Source organism: Triticum aestivum, chromosome 1B, assembly GCF_018294505.1.
Source record: "Triticum aestivum cultivar Chinese Spring chromosome 1B, IWGSC CS RefSeq v2.1, whole genome shotgun sequence".
In the NCBI taxonomy this organism is placed as follows: domain Eukaryota; kingdom Viridiplantae; phylum Streptophyta; class Magnoliopsida; order Poales; family Poaceae; genus Triticum; species Triticum aestivum.
Window position 1 is genome coordinate 6,962,726 of NC_057795.1, and position 23,106 is coordinate 6,985,831.

Here is a 23,106-nt window from a genome sequence, read left to right on the forward strand (position 1 = left end):
ATGCTTGCAAAGTTTTAGCTAAAAATAACATTCGAAGAGCACTCAAATAAAAAAAATAAAATCATTGTTCAAAGTTTATGTACATTTTTGAGCACTGATTTTGTTTTCTTTGGTGAGGGCTCCATGAAGGTTATTTGTTGGTGAAACTTTGCAGGAACATCAAACCTTTCATAATATTTGATCCTTGAAAGTTTCAGAATTTTTTTGATTTTTTTCAATTTTATATGAATTTACTGTTCATGGGGTTGTAGGGGTACCCGAGAGCTGTTATACATTTCTCAATAAACTAAAGTACTACTTACTGGAGAACATCCTATGCTTCTTCACTGAAGTGTGTGCAGCGTGGCCTTTCCTGCTGAATCGGTCCTCCCTCGCAAGCAGCCAGCAACGGCGAACACTGGACAGAGGAAAGGGAAAGCAGCAGAAAACCAAATACATAGCAGATCGTCCTGGCTGGCCCCAACAACACTCGATCGAGAGCGAGTGCAGTACAGTATAGTTGCAGAAGCATAGCCCGAGCAGAGCACCAACCATCGGCGAGGCCTACTATTGAAAAAAAAGTCACAACATCCTTCTGCAGGGCTCCAAACTGCAGAGTACAGCAAAGTTTCTCAACAAGTTGAAGCTGTATTAATTCCTCCTGTGAAAGGCTGATTCGCCGTGCCTCAACCATCTGCCCCAGCATTGCCGCCCAACCATCAGTATGAACCAGGATTGCGTGTGAGAAGGGACCTTTGGTTCTTGGCGTGCGATGAATTGGAGTCGAACAAGTGCAGTCTCCAACCTAATGTATGACAAGTCGTCTCCCAAAACATATGCACCTGAGTTTGGTGACCGTGACTTCAAGTTTTCTTAATACAGTGGCCGTTTTGACTATATGAGACATCGACAATGATCGTTGATGTATTGTACGTAATCCATTTTTTCAGGTCAGCAAGATCGACAGTCCATGGACGAAACGAGAGAGCGCCAGAACAGATGTGACCCTTTTTCCAAGGAGAAAAGAATAACAAAAGTGACACGAGGTGTAACACGACAGGGAAGCTGGGATTGGGTCATTATGTGAGTTCAGGCCTTAGATCCCAGCGCTGGAATCTTGACACACGCAGGTCCGGACGCACACGAAGAAGGAACACACGTAACAAAGTACTCTCTATTTTTTTCGTGAATAACAAAATACTCTCCTAAACACGCCACGGCCCACACATTGTGTGTGCCATCTCACATAATATAAATCGAAGAGTTAGACTTCGAAACTCACTTGCAACCTGAATCTGTACGTTACAACTCGACACTACTGAGCGACTCGGTACTTAAGGTTCAGACTGTACAATACTGAGCTCACAGGTTAATTTAACGAAGCCAGTAAAATGAACACTGAATCAGAGCGAAAGAGACTTTCTTCACACCATCTTGCACGTCGAGACAGCAATGAGGATGGTCGTCATCTCGCACCCGCCGACTGTTAGCACAGGCCCGACCTCGACGCCGCTGTAGCCGAGTACTTTCCAGGAATACACGCGCGTACGAAACTAGCTCGAGTACTTTCCGAGCTAACCGGTTCAAGACGTGTACGTAGACGTTGAATGGTGGCCCAGGTGCGTGTATACACCAAGCAACCAAGCAGCCTAGCTGCTGGATCGATCGCTGTCGAGCTAGCTTACACACGTAGTAGACCAGGACTCGCTGACTTGATTACTCGATCTAACCAGCGAAACAACTCGACCAGAACACACGAGGACGCACACGATTGATGGCTAAACAGGGCCTTGTCGGTCCTGTTGATCTTATTACTTCCAATCTGATCTGGGTTACAAAGCACACGGGGTACATAGGTATTTATATCAGCTAACCTAGCTAACACCAAATCCTAGTCGGTGACTGTTCCTAGTCCAACCAGGACAGGACTACTCCATCGTGCTTAATTCCAACACCGATTGCTTGAACAGTTAGCATGACAGAGCATGGGCAACCCCTTGGAGGGATCAAAGCAGACAGCCTTGGCGCATATTGACAAAGCGCGACGTTTTCACTAACGCTACCCCCAAACATGGCGTTCGCATGGCTTGTCTTTGTTCTCCCCTCGTCAACAGACGAGCCGCGGATGATCATGAGCATGATCTTGGACCCCAGCATCATTGGAAGGTCATATGGTGGCATAGACATGAGCTCTGGCTCGACAAATGCAGTAATGGGGTTGATGGACTCATACCACTGAACATAAACATTGGGAGATGGATTTGGCTGCAGAGGGTACATGTATATTTGTTTTCCTCCAATATTTTAGATAGACTAAAGTTGGATAAACAGAGAAGCAAATCTGGAAACATATCGCATTCACTTTGGCATCTAAGACAGTGGAGTATATATAGGATTTCTATACAAATCTTATCTTTGTTAGCTCTTTTTAGGAAATAAATAAATAAACTCTGAGCATGGGATATGTCTTGAGCAAGCCACTCAAGAACTGTTTATCATGTCTTTTGAGTCATGTGACCATCCTAATTGCATGTTTGGTTTATATATGATTCCTTGCCAAACACAAATTATGAGAAATACTACGTTTTGTTGAAGTCAACTCACATGAAAAGAATGGCAACTAGTTCGAATGAGTCTGTTATTCAAGGGAGATTGCATTTGCAAACAGATTTATCTTGAATTATCCACAGTTACCAACTTAAAAGAGTAGAAGAACTTGATATGCATGCTATTCTTGTTCTGCTCATACGTACCATCACTGCAAGTCCATTGCATCATGAAAGATGTGTGAAATGTGGGAACCGACTCATTTTAGCTATGTTTTCAGCTCCCTTTTGAGAACAACATGTTGTCCGCGTGATAGGTATTAAGAAAGGTATGCCAAAGTTGTTTATCCTTTCTTTATCATGTGAGGACCGGTAATTTGATACAAGCAAAAGCATTCTTTTTTGTCATGTGACTAGACCACAGAATCATATTATATGACCATTCTACTTGTATGTTTAGTTTTGGGGGAAAGCAAACAGTGAGCATGGGGTATGTGTTAATAAAGCAATCAAGAACTGTTTATTATGTCTCTTAATCATGTGACTGGACTACAGAAGCATGTGTTACTATCCTACTTGTGTGCTTAGTTTATGATCCCTTGCCTTGCCAGAAACAAAGTGAAGGCAAATATTTTGTTTGATTTAAGGAAACTTGATCGACTAAAAGAATGGCGAGAAGTTTCTGAATGAGTGAGTAGTCGAATGGCCATCGCATATGCAAATGGGTTAGTCTTGTATAATCCACATAACCAATTCCATGCAGTATATGAATTTACATGCATGTTATGCTAGTTTTTATTCGTAATTAAGTACCATCACTTGACTAGGAAGTAATAACAGAGAGTACTCCCAAGTACATTTGCATCATGACCACCAAGTTCTCGAATTGCTTTATTAACCCATGTGCTAATTAAGGTAGCAAACGCACAAGCATGGGTATGCTGAAATGGCACTACTAGGCATACATGGCACAACATGTAACAAGATATAGAATAAATAGTATGGGTCAAGCAAAAATTAAATATTTAATAAACTCGTACTCAAGCATGCAAGTGTAGAGACAAGTCATATAGCCTGTACACATGGGCATATGGCTGGTAGCCTACTGTAAGAGTAAGAGCATACGTATAAAATTGGCACACGCATCAGGAAGCATGGTTAAAGAGCTAATCAGGTTAGCAAGCAGACACTACCAAATACTGTTGACTATAAACTGTATCGACATGCATGTAATTTAATCTACTTTAGAAAAAGTTGCTATTTCCACAGAGTACATAACTGGATAGTACGCTGCCAACAGAGCAGGAGGGTTTTAGGTCAATTAACTGAACGAACATGTTACAGTATGACGTTAATTAGTTGTTAGTACAGGCATAGCAGAGAAAAAGGGCTCTCCTCTTAGGTGGCGATATGCAGTGGTCTTCTCCGGCGGCAGCTTCCACCGGCGAAGGGGACTTTGTGCCTGGCGGTGCTTGGGAGCTAACAGTGCCTCACTTTGCATTACTAATTAGCAGGCAGCTCATTTCAATTTCATTGAAGTGCTGTGGTTGTCGACGGAGTTGGGAAAAAGTACCCATCTCAGTTTTTGGTGATGGACTAAGCAATCAACTTGAAATTGAAATCTCCTTTTATGCTTTTCAATACTCCCTGTGTGCATTCTTCTGTAGTCACGACTCATCACTAATTGATCAATCCAACACACTGAGCACCAAACCATTGGTCATTTCTTCTTGATCGATGCAAGTCAAAACTACACTAGAGGCCTGCTTTTGGAATATGAACAGTTGTGTACTCTGACCACCATGGCCACATCTGCATAACAATGTCAGGATCTCAACATTGTAGACTATAAATGCAAGTCTCTTCAAGTGCAGTGCTCCTGTAAATGCAAGTCTGGAAAAAGGAGCTTCTTGAAGACCATTGCAGACTTGATTTAATTGCACTATATTCAGAGCATCTCATCCCATGCTTTGTTACCCAAACAATGCCTCTGAGTGGCCAGCCCTGCAAAATATTGTGCAAGCTTTAAATATGATGGCAGAACATCAAACTGTAAGTGGGAAGTAGGAAAGGACAGCCGTTAACCTGAAGCCACATTCTGCTCTCACATTCAGACAACTTTAGAGATCATCGATACGACGTGAAATTTAGAATGGCTTTTCAATGTGAGTATACATAGTAGTTGGAAGCACGGACCACTCTCTATTTTCAATATGACAAGTCAATACAAATAGAAAAAAGTCCATTTTACTACCCTGAATAAAGTGGGTGGTTCACTTTACCCCCCGATTTATTTTTCCGCTTCTTTTACCCCCCAAACAAACCCAAACCGGACAAAACACCACCCCGGCTGGTTTTTCTCCACCCGTTGCTGATGTGGCACTAGTCAATGGCGGTTTTGACCTGGCTGGGGCCCCCTTGTCAGGTCTCTCTCTCTCTCTCTCTCTCTCTCTCTCTCACCAACCAAAGGGACGGGCAGAGCGCCTAAAGCAGCGGAGGCTATAGGCGTCGCCACGCCGCTGGTGACAGGGAAGTGGCCGGGCGCGGCACGGCCATGCGCGCAGGCGAGCGCGCGTGGAGGCACGGCCGAGCGCAGCGGCCATGGGGATGCGGTAGGAGGGGCGAGGGGCTGCGGGGCAGGACGGACGGCGGGCGATCGGAGCAGCGCGGCAAGGAGCGGGCAGCCGCGGGGGCTCGGGCACAGCCCGGCGTCAGCGCGGGGGGGGGGGGGGGGGGGCGGCCGGGCGTCGGCCGACGTGAGCAGGTGGTTGCGGTCAGCGACATCGCAGGCTAGGTGAGCGCGCGGATGGGGCGCAGCGGCGCGGCAGCACGACAGCAGAGGAGGCGCGTGCGCAACGGCGGCTGGGGGGCTCGCAAGCAGCAGAGCAGCTCAGTAGGTGGTGGTGACCGGCGAGGAGGCGAACGGGTGGCGGCGGCAGCAGACGCAGAAGCAGCATCGCCGTGCGTGGGAGGGGAGGAGCAGGGAGGGCCCGCTGGGGCGAGTGCAGCATCAGAGCAAGCGGGCGGGCAGGGCGCCTAGCATGCGCCGCGGGCGGGGCAGTGCGACGGTGAGCGTGAGCACGTGTGGGCGAGCAGGCGAGTGTAGAGAGGCGTGGTAGATGCGCTAGGGGAGGCGGCAACATCAGCAAGACGAGCAGCACAACAGTGGCGGTGAGGGCGAGCCGCGGGCGGAGCAGGGGACCCTGCACACACACACACACACACACACAGAGAGAGAGAGAGCCCAGACAAGGGGGCCCCACCCAGGTCAAAACCGCCGTTGACTAGTGCCACATCAGCAGCGAGTGAAGAAAAAACAGCCGGGGGGGGGGGGGGTGTCTGGTTTGGGTTTGTTTGGGGGGTAAAAGAAGTGGAAAAATAGATCAGGGGTAAAGTGAACCACCCACTTTATTCAGGGTAGTAAAATGGACTTTTTTCATACAAATTTGCCATAAGTAAATATACCATCGTATATTTGTTTTCTTCCAATATTTTAGATGATTTGAAGCTGGATAAGGAGATATAAATTACTAGTATTCATATCACTCTAACTTAATTCGGTATCATCATAGGGAAGAAGCTATTTATAAGAGTTCCATACATCTCTGGTTTAGCTTAGCTCTTCTTATGGAAACAAAAAGTGTGAGCAAGCAATTCAAGAAATATTACTCATATCATTTTTACCATGTGGATGTACTAGAGAATCGCATGACCATTTGACTTGTATGTTATGCTTAGATCTCTTGCCGAGGCGCAAAGCGAGCAGCAATATTGTGCTTGCTTGGAATAGGACTAGGATTAAAAGAATTACAAAAATTTCATGAATGAGTGAGTAGTTGAACGACAATTGCATTTGGAAATAGGTGGGGTTGAAAACACAAGAGCATGACTCGGCCCCATGCTGCTCCCGCGAGCAGCCCGGGCGCCCAACTTCTGCCGCCGCCAGCAACACTCCCCTTCCCTTCCCCTGCCTCACCGCCGCTGGGCAAAGCCTGCGTGCCATCGGCGGCGGCGGGGCCTCCCCTCCCTCTCGCATGGCTCTGGTGGCACGGGGTGCCGGATCTCGTGATGGCGCGGGGCTGGCAGTGCGGATCCTGTCTTTCGCGGTGGCGCGGCGGGAGTTGGCCGTCGTGACGACAGCTGGTCGGGGAGGAGGCCCGGCTGGGCGGCGTCGGCTCCACCCCTTGTCGATCTTAGGTCTCCTCCTCCTTCCATGCTCTCTTGGTGCACCGTCGGCTGCGGGGATGGCCTCCTCGCGTCCCTATGGGGTTGGGTCCTGGCAGATCTTGCTGCTATCAATCTGAGGGCTCGGGTCCATGGCTGTAGGCCGTGGTCGACGGAAGGAGCGTGAGGGTCTGCGTCGGGTCATCCAGAGGCATAAAGGCGGTCCCTTTCGTTTCGTTTCTTTGGCGGGCGGTAACTGATGGCTCGACAAGGCTTGGAGGCGGCGAGATCTGGGATGCCGTGGCGGCAGCCCTGGAAGGTGGACTGCACGGTCGGGTCTTCGGCGAGCGAGGTTCTGGTGGTGGTGGCGTTTCTCCTTGGTTGTGCGGGCAACAAGCAGAGAGGCGGCAGGGATCTTGGCGATGGCGTTTCTTCGGCAGTGGCCTCGTGGTGTGGAGGCCTGTTTTGGTGGCGGCGGACATGGATCATGGTACTTCGTTGTGGCGCGAGAGTGTCTTTGGGCAAAAGCTCAACATTTGGCGCCGATGATAGCGATGCCTGTGGGTGTCATGTCTCTTTTGGGGGCGTTATTGCGGTAACTCTCTTCGCGTCACGGCTCCGGGTGAAAACCCTTGACCGTGTCTTCGGTCTCGACGGCAGCAGCTTGTTGCATCGTCACCCTCTTGGGGGCGTCGTCGTGAAGTGTAGGTGCCCTCCGATTGCGTTTCTTCGCCATGATGGAGTCTTGGAGAAAGGGAGGCAGTTCAAGATACTTTTATATAGGGACAAACGTTTCGATATCTCTCAAAGTTTCATCATGGAATGACGTTCATGGGAGACGTGTGGCAGAAAAACGATGCTTCAAAAAAAATATTTTCAAAAGTAACAATATATTGTGACAGAATAACCAGTTTACGTCAGCTTTACCATCACCCATGTGCATGCCACGAGCACGTGCGACAGGGTTTGCATTGGCGGCTGGACCATCGCTTATGGTCCAGTCATTTGCAACGGTGACACCAAAATCCATAGGAAGACCTGGATTCACAATGACTTTTTGGTTGGCATCTGGGGTTCCTTCGGCAATCTGGTTCATGTATAAGTGGAAGAGATGCTGCTTCTGTGTGATGGATTGGCAAACACCACTCTGGTAGTAGGAAGGGTCAGTGGCGGCCATGGCTATGGGATGTGTGAGGAGCTAAAGCTAAGCAATCAAGGCAGGATTGATTGTGTTTGGTGAGGAAATGAAAGAGTGAAGGTGGCAATTTATAGCCAAGTATGTAGTTGGTGGTTTTGTCATGTATAAATGGCTGTGTGCATCAAGATGATGCAGAGGCCGAGGGTTTAACATACTCTTGAAAAAAAATTAATATAAAAGTTATGTGGCAGGTGGGACAGCACACATATATTGGTAAATGTTTGTGGCTGGCGGGCTGGCCGAAGTTTGGGCCCGTCCCGTACGCGCCGTTCGATATGTTTCGATCCTACGTCCCTCGCGTCACCTGCGTAACAGAAGAAACCAGCATCTCGTCTCGCATCTACTATCTACTACTACTATAAAAGAAAGAAAGGGGCAGATCCAAACAATCACACCCATTTATCATCAAAATCTAATGGCCCTTAATCATTCTGTGTTTAACGCTACCAACCACGCAACAAGCCACGATCGATCGCTAATCGCCCCGCACTCGCCCCGCAGTCAAAAAAAGAAGAAGAAGAGAACCGCCCCCGCACGACCTCCTCACCGCTGCCTCCGCCAGAGCCGCCCCGTCCCGCCAGAGCCGCCTCGCCGTCGCCGGGAGCCTCCCCGCCGCGGGTCGCCGCCTCCGCCCCCGTCCCGCCAGAGCCGCCCCGCCGTCGCCGGGAGCCTTCCCGCCGCGGGTCGCCGCCTCCGCCCCCGTCCCGCCAGAGCCGCCCCGCCGTCGCCGGGAGCCTCCCCGCCGCGGGTCGCCGCCTCCTCCCCCTTCTTCGCCCATCCGTCGTCACCCTCGGCGTCGATGAGGGGCTGTGTGCCTTTTGGTCTCGGATCTGGGCATCTGGATCCTGCGAGTTGGGGTTCCGCTGATCTCCACTGTACTCTTTGTTGATGTCGAGCCGGGCCTGTTTCTCTGGCCTTGGGCGTCCGCCACTTCGGTCTTCGACGGTGGCGACGGTGTCGGCTGCTCTTTTGGTCCTTTCATGGCTTGGTGCGTGGAGGGGAGTTGGATCCAGCTTCGTTCTTCACCGGACTCCTGGTTGGTGCTCTAACCCTTGCTCTCCGGTACTCCGGTCTCCGGCGACGTTCACCTACAACATCGTCTCCGGCTGGAACAGAGATGGCGACCTCTCCCCGACCTCCCTCTCCACCAGCAGCCCCTTGTACCTGAGCATTACCAACCCCCTGTATGGACATCGCCCTACCTCCATATAAGTTCCCTGAACTTCATATGCCTCCCAAGGCTAGGGATATTCCTCAGCTTGCGACCCTATTTTTTTCTCTTAAAGAGAGATTTTGCTACCCATTCTTGTGACAGTAGGAGCAGTCTCTATTGTGTTTCTCACTAATTGCGTCAATTTGTTTCTTTATTGCATCGTATTGTTAGCTTTGTTCTGACAGTAGGAGTACGCATTAATTTGATTCTTATAATGTTGGTCTTGTTAGGTTTCAAAGTTGTCTGCTTATACGTTTTTCACAACAAATACTCGTAGAGCTGATATATGGTAGTAATCTTTGTGTTCATAATATTGTAGCCTGCCGCATGGATTGAGCTCGAGCCTGACTCCAGCGAGCTTTCTTTAGTTGGTTGTGCTATAGCTTTGGATTTGGTTTCAGATTTTCAACTTGACATATGTATGTAGCCCTCCCCATTTCCTTATTCTCTGATACTTTGGGTCATTTAGAACTTCTGATAGGTTAATTTATTTGCAGTACAATGTCGATAATGCTCTATGACTAGCAGAAAAACTCTTTTAATGTGCATACTGCACCTTCTCTTTGAATCTAATATATCTTTTATTTTCTTGCATAGTTTTGCCGCCAACCCTGTTAACGCCGTCGCCATCCTCCGTAACACCCATACAACAACACGCACAATAACCTAAGTCCCCGCCTTATCCGCCAGGTATATGTGCATTCCCCCCTCTCTCTATTTATCTTTCACTAAGGTATATGTGCACCCAACGTCCAACAACCTGCACTGTGTCTGAAATAGAAGCTAACAAAAAAGATTAAGCTATCTGTAAGGTTTTGAAATATCTGCCAAAAGAACTCCAAGATCTAATTCAAACACCATTCTTTATTGAGTTAACTATAAGTTCAAGAAAAAAAACTTCTACGCCCAGATTTTCTAAAACAGAGGATGTATTTCTAAAGGAAGGTGAAGATTTTCAACAAGATAAAAAAAGAGTTTTCCTTTTTATTTTAATTTGCATACAGAACAGTGCACAATATGTTTACCACTACATGTATTGCGTGAAGGAAACTAGGTTATTCTAATAAGGGTGGCCATGCTATTTAACTCTTGAACAATTTCATTTGTTGTCCACTATAGAAATAAATACTTTACCGATTTAGTCACATTTGCAGAGCTTATGTTGATACAGTTAACAAATTTTGATAGATAGGTTGATTGCCAAAACAGGACTTAACTAGGCATATACATCAATGATGTTCATTACGGAGTTGTTGTATATCTTGACCAGTGTGTCGTTATTGGAAGAAAACTTCCTAGGTGACGTTCACAAGATAAATGGTTTTAATGCTACACAACACGCCCCTCCCTGCACGTTGAATTGCCAAGTTGAGCAAACTCTGTTTTTTTTGCTTGTTACTGCATATTGCTTGTTACGACCACTGTACAAAATTGCATCTAAAAATGAGAATGAGACCTACTTTTCCATTTTTCAGAGATGAGAGATCCACTTTCGTTTGGAAACGAGAAAAGAGGACAGAGATAATCAAAACAAAGGAATGTAACCCTCGACTTATTACATTTTTTTTCAAGAACTAACACTGTTGCTGGAACGCACAAAACCTGTACCTTTTTAGTAGAACATCCATTATTATTCTCAGCATCTCACCTGCAGCAGTACATACAAATAAATTCCTAGCAGCAGGCAAAAAATTATATGAAGCCCCTTAAAATCTGACAAAATGGGTTCCTGATGTGGTTCAGGAAACCTGCTCTCTGCTCTCTCCATATGAAGATTATCCCTATCCTAGCAAGCTGAGATGTGAGTTGGAGACATCCAGATTATCGAAGTTAATGTTGATGTGGCGTTCTGAGGTGCTAATGCTCGTGTGACCACGGGAGTAATTGCAAGATATACTGGAGGTAAGTTCATGCTAGCCGCTGCTTAGAGGTATGAGTATTCTACTCTCTGTGTTTGCTGAAATACTTGCTCTCGAAGATGGGGTACAGCTTGCAAAGGGGGAAAAATGGCCCGATGTTGCCTTCAAATCTTATTGTCAAGCACGGGTAGAGATGTGGAACTCAAGAAAACAAAACAGATAAGAGATTATGGGCCTCCTGTGTGAAATTGAGGAGCTGGGCCCAGATTTTTGTTCAGTACTGTCTTTTATTTGCAGAGAGGCTAATTTCTATGCACCACTCTCTGCAAAGCTACCCTTGCAAGTTACTGACCCGAGGCTGTGCGTAATGCCGCTCCGGACGATCTTGCCTTTTTTTTTCAAACTGAGTAATCTTGAGCGATATAGGTGAGCTCCTTTGACTGTAAAAAAAAGGAACTCCCTAAAATCTGTTGGTGTTAAGATTTTACTTCAGAACACTGGTTCAATGCCATTGATATTTTTATCTAGGATATATCTTTTTCATTTTAGTAGTCATCAAGCTGAGTTCGGAGTATTCGCAACATGTAATCAAGTCCTGGAAATTTCATGCCATTTCCAGATTTATATAAACATTTGGTTAGTAATCTCATATCGATGGATCAAACTTTTATCTCTTGAACTTTTCTCATATTTTAGTTATCAATTGCTTACACCATGATATTAATATCTTTTTCTAAGATTAGGTATCAATTGCTCACACCATGATATTAAGACCAAAAGATTACATCTCCATGTACTAAACACAGTGCAAGGCTACTCTCCAATCGCAACTCGATTTTTTTATCTTTTACAACTTATTAAGCACTGGGTATTAAACAATATATTATTGTCTCCATGCAACAACATCATCAGATGTAGTCTCTCTTCTAAGAAACAACTTCAGTGAACTCAAGACATTGTGCATCCATTTAATTCATATATTTTAAAACTCCTTTTATTTTATTTTATACTTATGTGATTTCAGTTTCCAACGATTAAGACGTGCGTTGCACGTGCAAACTTACTAGTCACACAAATCACTCCACGTGCATAGGTGGGTCCGCCGCCGCTCGCCCTTATCCTATTTTCCCAAGGAACGACGGCCACTCGTTCCCCACATCTCTTTCCTCCCATCTTCTACATCAGCACACCACGTTGTGAGGTCCCTAGATGGGCACAACAAAGGAGGAGGACCTGGGGGCTGCTGTCTGCTAAAATCGTGACCGAAGCTCACGGCTATGGCATGCAGTGCTGCAACCAGGTGGTGACGGCCATGGAGTCGTTGTAACAGGCGGTGCAACGAGGTACTAGCCATGGTCGGAGCTACAGCCAACGAGCCGCGGTGTTGCAACCAGTGTTGGGGTTTACTACAACCAGTGAGGATTTTTGCTACAATCATTCATGGCAATCTTGCGATCCACGACGTCGGTGACAACAATTTGCTGCAATAGTTGTCGGATTTTGCTACGACCGGCGACGACAATTGCTACAACCCTGCAAGGAAAGTGATGCGACCTGCGACGGCGGCAATGATGTTTTTGCTGCAACTGTGATAGGCATTTGCTACTATCGGCAACGACAATTTCTACAACCATTCATGGAGATGTCTTGTCGCAGTCGTTCGCAAAAAGCAAGAAGCGTTGTGGCCGGCGTTCACGGCAAGCTGCGGCCGGTGGCAGGAAAAGCATCATTCAGCTCCCAAAAAAACCTCAACAATAGATATAGAAAGCTTCAACGGAGGCACCGTGTAACCGAAGAAATGCTAGCATTGACAGAAAAGCTTCAACCATAGATGAAAAAAGCTTAGACCATGGTGACCGCGTGCTAGGACCGTGCATACAGGAGCTGGAACCGGCCAACCGCGGAGCTGCGATCGCGGTGACCTCAAGCTGGAACCATACACACCGGAAGCTGCACCCGGCGACACCGTCGCTTACGATGTTACAATCGTGTATTGCAGGAGCTACAACCAGCTCTCGGTGATGCTACAACCATGCAAACGAGAGCGGCACCGGCAATACCGTCGGCGACGAATGCTACAACCATGTACCGCAGAAGCTACAACCACATGCAACAGAGCTGCAACTGTTTCCGCGATGCTACCATCGTGTCGCCAGACCTGCAACCAGCGACGCCTGTATGCTACTACCGTGTAGAACAGAAGTTACATCCACTTGTGCCAAATCTGCAACCATCTAGGCGGTGCTACATCCGTGTACACTGAAGATGCAACCGCCGACACATGTCGCCGGCGAGGATGCAAGCATGAGCACAGGGAGTTGCATCTGGGCGGCGCTGCATGCTGGGACCGGCGACAGTGTGATGGAATGCTACGACCATGGTTGTTTGCATGCTACGATAGTGGCAAGTGTGTGCCCGAACAGCAATGGCCGTGTACTGCGACCATGTCAGCGAACTGTTGGACCGTGAGGACCAAATGCTGGGACCTTGACAACCACGTGCTGGAACCACGTGGCCGGAGTGCTGCGGCCACGTCCTTCATTACGACAACGGCGAGTTGTACTGCTACTATGGCGGCCGTGTGCTGGGCGGCGATGAGCGAGGGCAGAGCGCTACGAGATCGCGGCCGCGTGCTGGGCGGCGACGAGCGACGGCGGCGCGCTACGAGATGTCGTCCGCAAACACCGGCCGGGGCGCCGTGACCAACGTGCGCGCGAGGACGAGCAGTTCCGTAATCACCGGCTGGATCAAAACGTTCGTGTGCAGGTGAAAAGGAAAGATGGACGTGATCTAACGGTTGTGCGTGAAAAGATCGTACGGCGCGTGGTGGACCGGCCGAATTTGGGCCGGTCGACCGGCGGCTATCAGCGCCCTAAATTATTTGGGGCTCACTGCATATAAAGGACGGCCCGTGACCTTGGCAGCCTCGCTCCCCAACGTAACTAAGGCTATGGTCATCTTCCTCTTGCTCCCATTTCATGGATTCGCAGGGAGGCTAACTACATGATCACACTGTAAAAGCCAGTGAGTATGTGAGGTCCCTACGGCTATACACATACTTATGTCTTATGTTTCACCTATGGTAAATGATGTCGTTTTTTCTTTTCTTATTTGTTTCTGGGAGCCCGATTTTGTGCTTCGTGAAGGTACCGGCTGATTGATGTCTCTACCTCTCAAGAAGGTGGTCATGATTGGGTCTCCATAATTGGATCTGTGCATAAGCATGCGGTTCTTCACATGGGAACAGAGTGTGTGCTGCTGCTGCTGATTGACTTGAATCCACAAGGGACAGACACTCTGAACCTTCAAATCAACCGTCCGATTTTGCTCTGAGCAGTGAACGAATCTTCATGTCCATGTTAAATGAGAGGAACTGAATGCTCCCTCAAAAAAGAGAGGAACTGAATACTGAAAAGCTTGACTCATTCATTCGTGAGGCTGCCATATATAAGTGGTGCAAGGATTAACGGCAGCTACAAATGAGGAGGAGCGCGCTACAACTGACAATACAGTGATGAGCGCTGTGATGCAATGCTGAGTACAATACAGTCTGTGAAAGCTGTAGTTGGGAACCCCTTTGTAAATATGTCAGCAAACTCAGATGTAGTACGAACCTGGAGTACACGAACTTGACCGACAGCCCCTTTGTAAATATGTCAGCAATCTCGATGTGCCTAGTTCGTCGATGCTGGATAGGATTGGCTGACATGTAAACACCTGATATTATCATAGGACACCATTGTTACTTGAGGAATCATGTGAGGCAGCTCAATAATAATTAAAAACTTCGATGTTAGTTGGGGAACAACTGGCCTTGAATACCGCCAAGTACACACTCAATAATAAAAGATAGGTACAAGGCATGTCTTAAAAGAATGTAGGAGTAGCTTGATTCTCAAATATGTTAGTGAAGACCACACGCTTAGTCATTTTATTCCTTTTGTTTGATGTGCCTTGTAAGAAGCATATAGTTTTGTACTTTTGTTTTTTTCTATATAATTGGTGTTCCAGAGCATATACTCAAATGCAGAAGCTGCTATTATTGATGGTCACCTTGTTCCAAAACTAACACATTTTTAATTGTATCAGGTAAGACAAAAAATGCTACACCTACGAAGCAATCTATTTAAAACTACCGACGAAACTTTCCTACTAATAACCCCCCCCCCCCCCCCCAACCGTGCCCTTGCTAATCACCAATTAAAATGAAACCATCCCATAAGGTCACCTTTGGGTACCATGTGCCAATTTAATTTTCATATCAGTTGGCTGCAAGTCACAAGCATAAACTTCATCATGAAGCTTAGTATATAAAGAGTGTAAGGTATAACATTAATAGAGGACCCTATATCACAAAGACCAAAATAAGAAGTACTACCAAAATAACAAGGCACCTCCGGTTTACAAGCATCTGCTGCTTTAATGCAACCTTCCACAAGGCAAATCCTCGAAGCCCGCTTTGACATTAGCCACGCTAACCTTGAAGACGCCATGGGGCATCTCTCGGTTGTGCAACATGTGGTCCTTCGGCTTCACAATCGTTGCCTTTCCCACACCCACCTTCTGTTTGTTGATGTCGTGCAGTAGGGTTCACGGGGTTTCGTCGGCCCGCGAAGACATGTCTGCGATGTCAAACATACGAAAGGCAACTGAAATGGAAGACTATAGACATGCTGGTGAAGAGGGTATGACGCGTAATTACCATGAGGGCGTAGAGCTCAACCAAAGACGAAGCCCCACCGAGCACGCCAGAGACAGACGGGCTGCTATAAACAGGAGAGGGACCTTGTGCGGTTGCATGGGCAGGTGCTGGTGGTGCGATGTTCACCGAATTGCTCCCGACGTAGCTGGGAAGGGGAAAGTCCGTTGGCCCTTTATCTGGATTGTTCTTCGTCCAATCGATAATTGCCGAAATCAAGCTGGTAATAATGGAAGATGTGAAGTCAGTCGTGACGCCAGCTACAACTGCATTGACCGCTGCATGGACTGGGGAAAATTTGCTAAAAATGCCCTAGCTAAATGCTACTGTTTTTATTTAAAGATAGGCATTTTCATAAAACGTTGTCCTAGCTAATTTTCTAAACAATTTTTCCCTGGCTAAATTTGCTAATTAGCTATTGCATTAGTTAATTAGCTAAATTTACTAAACAAATTTGCTAATTCGTTACTGCATTAGCTACTACCCTAAACATATTTGCTAAATTTTCCCTAGCTAAATAGCTACTGCCCTAGCTAATTTCCTTAAAAAATTTGCTAATTTTTTTCCTAAATGCTAAAAAAATTCCTACCATCCTAAGCAAATCTAGACATGCTAGGGTTCATCACAACAACATGCTAGGGTTCATCACAGAGAGAGAGAGAGAGGAGGGCAGGGGAGAGGAGAGGGAGAGGCCTTACAGTCGTCGGTGGCTCGGGCGGCGGCGGCGAGGTCGAGGGCGGGCAAGGGAGAGGGCGACTGCGGTGAGGTTGAGGGCGGCCTCGGGCGGTGCCGGTGAGGTCGAGGGCGGCTTCGGGCGGCGCCGGTGGGGTCGAGGTCGAGGGCGGGTAGGGGCGACGGCCGGCGTCGAGGTCGAGGGCGGGCAGGGGCGACAACGACGCGTTACAGAGGAGTGGGGGGAGAGGTGGGAGAGGGGGGAAACGACTTGGCAAAATTTTGAGCCCGCGCGGCCGGGTTAACTAAAAATAGCAGTAACGCTGGATGAGGACCCAACGTTATAGCTAGCTTAGCTATAGCACTGGGTCGTAATCCAACGCTACCGCTAACTATTCCAATTTTTATTTTTTTATTCTAAAATACACATAGTAGTACAGCTGGATTACGAGCCAGCGCTATAGCTAACTTAGCTATAGCGCTGGGCCCTAATCTAGTGCTACTGCTATTTTTCTTTTCTTTTGATTAGTTTCCTTTTCTAGTTTTTAGTTTTCTTTTCTTTTTATTATTTTCCTTTCCTTTTCTGTTTCTTTTATATTGCTTTCTTATTTTTGTTTTTGTTTTTTAGTTTTCTCCCAACGGCCTCGCACGCAGTCGACGAGAACGTCTCCCTTCCACATTGCGCGAATATCACCGGAACCATGCATGTGGTGGTAATTGAAGGGGATACAATATATACATCATTCGACCGATAATGGTTACTTAAGTGCATACACATTGTCGAAAAAAGTTGAAATATCCAGAACAAAAATCCCGCGTGTATATCCGGATATTTTATGTGCGTTCACAAGGTTTCGGTGAAAAGCGACATTTTTTGTGGCTTGTGTAAAAAAGATAAAGAAATGCCTCGTGAATAGTTAGAATGAAGCATCAGGAATTGTCTTTTTTACACAAGACACAAAAAACATCGTTTTTCACTGAAACCTTGTGCACACACATAAAATGTCCGGATATACACGCAGGATTTTTGTTCCGATTTTTTCAACTTCTCGAAATGTGTATTTCGATAATGGGTGCATATGCACCTAAGAGCCAAAGGCAATTACCGTATATGTGTGTGTGTGTGTGTGTGTGTGTGTGTGTGTGTTTCTCAGTTGCGTCAACGACGTTTCACATTGAGCTTCTTCCCTTTCTTGTTCGTTGTCGAATAATTGAGCCCCTTGTTGTGACTTTTCCGGTACCATGAAGTACGATCTTTCTTAGGTAATGCAGTCTTGATTCTTCTTTTCATGTATAATTCATTGTCATCGTCATCTTCCCTCATCAAGTTGCCGTATTGGTCGTAGTCTTCATCATTGGTGACTCCATCCATTCCGACGACGCTCCTTTTGCCTCTCCTCATGACAAGACGGTTGTGATTGGTCGGGTTGGTTATGAAGAAACATTGTGTCATGTGCTTAGCGTGTACCCATGGCTCAGTTTTGGCGATGACATTAACGTTCATGGTAGCGCTCTTCGCGTCGGGTATACAATTGATAGTGAAATACTTGTTTTCTCTTACAATGTCCTTAGCCCATCTAACACGAAACATCATCGTATCATGCATTCCGGCGTAGTCAAGCTCCCAGATCTCGACCCTTCCGTAGAATCTTTCAGTTGTGCCATTGGCATCGGTCACGCATTCAATCGTCACCCTGAGTTCTAGTAATCGCTGTCCATGTCTTTGGCCACCGGGTAGAACATGTAGCTGTTGATATCGTATGTCTGATGGGTCGCGAGTTTGGGCGCGGGGCCATGTTCTAAGGCGTGTATGAGCAATCCGTACGAACTGGCCACTTCCGGGGGATTAGGAAGAACTTGCTCTTTGAACCAACACAAGAAAGTGGCGTTGTGCTCTACAATAACTTCGTCGCCCGTCTTGCGCATCCCCTTATCACGGTACTTCTTTGTGATGGTTTCTTTATGAAGTGTCACATAATCATCTACCACATCTAGGTGTTGTAGCACTACTAAGTTAGCCCTGTCAAAGTCGTTCCATTGATCCAAGTAGTCCACCTGCAATTCTCTTCGGCCATTGTTGTGACCTGCTCCTTTGAGCCTCCCATGTTGCTTCTTAACGGGCAAACCAACAACAGGGTCTCCGACACCTATATAATTCTCGCAAAAGGAGATGCACCCTTGCGTCAGATACCCCTGGACGATGCTCCCATCGCAACGGGACATGTTACGAACGAATCTTTTGATGACCCCATTCATCCTCTCGAATGACATCATGCTGTGAAGGAATGTAGGCCCGAGGTCGATGATGTCGTCCATGATGTGGACACACAGATGCACCATGACGTCAAAGAACGCGGGCGGGAAGTACATCCCAAGCTCACATAGTATGACAACGATCTCTTCCTGTAGCCTTCGAAGCTGCTTCACACTGATGGACTTTCGAGAGATAACGTCGAAGAAGTTGTAGAGAATAGTAAGCACGTCACGGACGTGCTTGTCCATTATCCCTCTAATGGCAACCGGGAGTATCTGCATCATCATCACGTGACAGTCATGAGACTTCATCCCACCGAACCTTTTCTTCTTGGTGTCTAGAAATCTGCTTATCTTCCCACAGTAACCGAAACTGACTTTGATTCCCGTAAGGCATTAGATGAATTGATCGATCTCCTTCGCACTTAAGGTGAAGCAAGAAGTGGGGCAATAATTCTCCTCCTTCTTGATGACTTTTCTGCCCTTTTCCCCCGCTTCCATCTCCGTCTCCTTAGTCGACTTTTACGGGGCAACATGTGGAGATCTCTCGTGATCTCCAAATCTTTCAAGTCCTTCCTTGATTTCGGCCCATCCTTGGTTTTCTCCGACATGTTCATCAGTGTGCCAAGCAAGTTCCTGAGGACATTCTTCGTGATATGCATTTGATCAAGGCAATGAGGAGTGTTGTTATTGGGCCAGTACTCCAAGTCCCAGAAAACAGACCTTGTTTTCCATACCTTCAGCAACTGCTCCGTCGCCTTTTTCATCTTTCCCAGCGCGGGGCTCCGTTCCTAGTTTTTCAACAGCTCGTTGGTTTCGGCGCTGCTCCTCTTACATGGAGGCCTCGATGCCCAGCCAAACCATTGAATAGATCTCCACGAGTCATCCTTCTCGAGCGATCGACGATGCCCCACGTACACGATTTTCCCAGACCAGCCATCTTTCATTGATGTCAACTGTTGAGATGATGTATCATTCATGCACCTCATGCATACATAGTATTCGCGGCACACCTAGCCTGAGGTGTACCCGTAACCGAGATAGTCCTGCCCCATCGTCATCAGCGCGGCTCTCAAATAGAAATAATCTCATGTGCTGGTGTCTCATGTCTTGACCATCGATTTCCATAACGTGTCTAGTTCCTCCTTCAGAAGCCCCATATACAGGTTAATATTATTTCCTGGCTGTTTTGGGCCTTGAATCAGCATGCTCATGTGTATGTACTTTCTCTTTATGCACTTCCATTGGGGGAGGTTGTACATCCATACAAAGATGGGCCATGTGCTGTGATTGATGTTCTGGTTTCCAAACGGATTCATGCCATCGGTACTCGCGGAAGCACGATGTTCCTTCCATCTTCTGTGAAAAATCCATATCCGGCGTTGAATGCTTTTCATTGGCTAGCATCTGCTGTCTCAGCTTCGGATCATCTCCACCGTCGGGATTCTTCCTCTCTGTGTGCCCGTGCATGAGCTTTGCTTCCTTAGGATTTACGAAATACCGCTGCAGACTGGGAGTGATCGGAAAGTACCAGAATTTTTTTTGAGGATTTTTATTTCCTGCCTTCTTGTATCGAGAAGCATTGCACACTGGACAACTGGTTTTTTTCACGTGCTCCCCCTGATAAATGATGCAATTATTGATGCATCTGTGGTATCTAATGTGCGGCAGATCAAGAGGGCAAACAATTTTCTTGGCCTCCTCGATACTAGTAGGACACATGTTCCCCGTGGGAAGAACTTTATTATGTAGATACTTCAAATGCTCATCAAGGCTTTTGTCTGTCCATTTGTTTTTGGCCTTTGTCTTTAGAAGTTTGAGTGTGAAACTCAAGCGGGTCACCTCAGGATCGCAACCATCATACAATGGAGTCTTTGAGTCTACTTCAAGTTGTGCTAGCTTGGCCTCCTCTCTTGAAGCAGCTCTGTCACTAGTCGTATGCTTGTGAAGGAGGTCTCGAACATGAGGGTCCTGCACAACTGAACTTAGTAGCGTTGAAGACTGCGGCGTGTCCGCCGCCTCTTCTCCGCCATCTCCAGACTCTTCTTCGCCATGTCCGGAATCATCTCCGCCGCAGCCATGTCTAGACTCTTCCCCGCCGCCATGTCCGGCGCCATCGTCTTCGTGTCGATCGATCATCTCTTCGTTTAGCCCCATGTCATTATCCCCTGCCGTGTGGACGTCCTCCTCATCATCTTCACTTATCTACCGAGTATAGCTATCCATGAAACCATTCATCAGCAGGTGCGCCTTCAAACTACCACGAGCAAAAGTGTCCAAAATGACTCCTTCGTTGCATCTTATACACGGACATCTAATCCCAGTCCGATTATTTGGATACATGTCCATCACCGTGGATTGCAAGTATCGCTCCACCTTCCTTCCACTCACTTTCGTGACTAACTGCACGGTATAACAAGCAAAAGGGTTATGAACAAAATGCATGCATGCATCAAAGTCATATAAAAATTTGGCATGACCTTGCCTAAAAATAGGACATATCGAGTTTGCTCGAAATTCACCAAAATGGAAATAAATTGACATTTCGGCAAAACATAAGCAACTCAAGGGGCATGTCACTAATACAAATCCCTTCATATCGCAAACACACATATTCCCATTCTTGAAATGCACAACTTTTTACTCACCTATCCCCCGAGAGAGATCGAGCACGGTTAGATGTGAGGACTTCGCTACCTATATATGGCGACCGAAAGTGGATGACAAAATAGCTAGCTAGATCTAGTTGTTGGGAGGAGAGATGACTCTAGCTAACTAATGGAGATGGAGAGAGATGATCTATCTAGATCTATATGTATGCAAGGAGGGAGAGCCAAATAAATGAGGAAGATATAGAGGAGAGTCCATTTATGGAGGAGAACATTATGGTGGAGGGGGCATTAATGGGGAGAGCAGAGAGGGAGAAGGAAGAGAGAAGAAGGGCAATAATGGTGGAGAAGTAACTTAGGGAGGGGAGAGGGGAAAGGGGGAGGAAGGGGGAGGGGTGGGTGAAAAGGTGGCAGCCATGCCTAGCAGTAGTGTTGTATTATTGACGGCGCTACTGCTATGGTGCATAGTAGTAGCGCTTGTCAGGAGCAGCGCTGCTATTAAGTGGGCCCAATAGTTGTAGCGATGTTGTCGTGGCAAGCACTACTTCTAAAACCTTAGAGCATCTCCAGCCGTTGGCCCCCCAGGAGGCGCTAAAAGTCGCCCCCTGGGGGCGCACCGGCGCTAAACCGCGCGCTGGGGGCATGATGCCCCCAGTCGAGGTGCCCATGTATTTTTGAAAATTTTAAACACGGCGCAAATTCAACGCAAACTTCGGCGAGTTCGGCGAGAGGAGGACGGGGGAGCGGGGTACTCGAGGCGCGGTGTGTTGCCGCCCTCGATGTACTCGAGGACGGCCTCCAGAGTGCGGCCGGGCACGCCCCACCACCGGCGCCTCCCCTCGGAGTTGAGCCTGCCGGAGGGCACGACGCCGTTCGTCGCCTCGAGCTGTTCGGCGTGGCGGCGGCGGAAGTAGGGCTCCTAGAGTGGGCTGTCGGGGGTGTACCGCGGGCCTTCCCTCGCCACCCGCGGTAGGGACGCGCGGATATGTGCGATCTCCGCACGCTGCGCCGCCCCGATGGGTGGTGGTTGCACCGGCACGCCGCCGGCGCTGATCCTCCATGCCCCGGGCACCCGCATGTCCGGCGGGACCGGGTACTCGGCCTCAAAAAGGAGGCGAGCCTCGTCCTCATGAAGATGGTGGTGGCCGAAGCCGTTCGGCGCCGCGCCGTCGCCTGGAAAGCGCTCGGCCATTCTTTTGAACTGGAGACGGAGAGAGGAGGGGAGGAAGGAAGGGGGAGAAATGGTGCGTCGGTGGTGGAGGCTCTGTGCGTGTCTCCGGCGCGCTGGGATCGGCTTATATAGGCGGAGGCGCCGCGTAGTACGCGTGGCCGGCGCGTTACGCATGGCGGGCGAGGGGACGTGCGTCGCCCGGCCTTCACTGCGCCGCCCGTGAGGCATCAATGGAGGCTGACCGGCGCGGCAGCGCGTGCAGATTTGGCATTGATTCGCCGCGGGAAACGAGGCGATGATGATGATGAAGCGGCGAGAAGAGAGGCGAGTCGCTGGCAAGGAGGGCGCGCGGCTCTTTCGCGCCAAAAACGATTCGCCCGGCGCCCCCGAGCGCCCCCAAGCGCGCCGGGTTCGGGTTGGGTCCGCCGACGCCAATTTCGGCCCGAGCCGGCGAAAACTGGGCCCTTGGGGGCGCGACTGGCCGATTTTTTGGCGTCGACGACCGAAAAATCGCCTGGGGGGCCTTGTTGGGGGCGCGGCTGGTTATTTTCCAGTGCTACTACTGATGTCCTACTTATAAGCGCTTCCCTAGTTGTGAATACTTCTTAATTTCGGGATCATTGTATATGAGCTGCGCTAATGTGGTCTTGCCAAGGCCCCCATTGCAACAATTGGAGGAACTGCGAGATCTGAACTGCCAGCTTGACCAAGTAGTGTATCAACAATATTCTACTTATCTTTGT

General features: G+C 48.0%; 1 long non-coding RNA gene across 1 annotated transcript; it reads left to right on the forward strand.

The window, feature by feature from the left end:
• The first annotated feature begins 9,397 nt into the window (after positions 1 to 9,397).
• Positions 9,398 to 11,079, forward strand: LOC123103135 (uncharacterized). Its single transcript, XR_006449662.1, has 3 exons — positions 9,398 to 9,519; positions 9,698 to 9,790; positions 10,576 to 11,079. It is a non-coding gene; the product is annotated as an uncharacterized lncRNA (long non-coding RNA).
• Positions 11,080 to 23,106: the final 12,027 nt, after the last annotated feature.